We start from the raw sequence: 461 nt of genomic DNA, 5'->3' as shown, positions 1-461 counted from the left end.
AAACGGACCGGACGAGCCGACCGATTGGTTTTGATCTAATAAAAGCGTCCCTTCCATCTCTGGTCGGGACTCTGTTTGCATGTATTAGCTCTAGAATTACCACAGTTATCCAAGTAACGTGGGTACGATCTAAGGAACCATAACTGATTTAATGAGCCATTCGCGGTTTCACCTTAATGCGGCTTGTACTGAGACATGCATGGCTTAATCTTTGAGACAAGCATATGACTACTGGCAGGATCAACCAGGGAGCTGCGTCAACTAGAGCTGAGCAGCCGGCCGCCCGGGAGTGTGTCCCGGGGGCCCGCGCGAACACGCAAGCGTCCGCTCAATCATTCTGCAAACAGGAGGAGGCTGAGCTCCCCTGCACAATACACCTCGAAACCCTCTCAGGTCCCGGCGGCGCGCAGCGCCGTCCCAAGTACTTGGTCGGGTTCGAGAGAGGCGCAATCGCCCGGAGT

The 461-nt window shown here is 54.9% G+C and overlaps 1 non-coding gene across 1 annotated transcript in view; it reads right to left on the bottom strand.

The window, feature by feature from the left end:
• LOC124746832 overlaps nucleotides 1-251 on the bottom strand; it is a 1909-nt gene extending 1658 nt beyond the window's left edge. The window contains exon 1 of the ribosomal RNA XR_007011486.1: nucleotides 1-251. This exon is cut by the window's left edge and continues 1658 nt beyond it. This is a non-coding gene — a ribosomal RNA (small subunit ribosomal RNA).
• Nucleotides 252-461: the final 210 nt, after the last annotated feature.

The sequence above is a fragment of the Schistocerca piceifrons genome, unplaced genomic scaffold, assembly GCF_021461385.2.
Source record: "Schistocerca piceifrons isolate TAMUIC-IGC-003096 unplaced genomic scaffold, iqSchPice1.1 HiC_scaffold_374, whole genome shotgun sequence".
Taxonomy (NCBI): domain Eukaryota; kingdom Metazoa; phylum Arthropoda; class Insecta; order Orthoptera; family Acrididae; genus Schistocerca; species Schistocerca piceifrons.
Note: the sequence above shows the minus strand (reverse complement) of the source record. Positions and strands in the feature narration are given on the sequence as shown.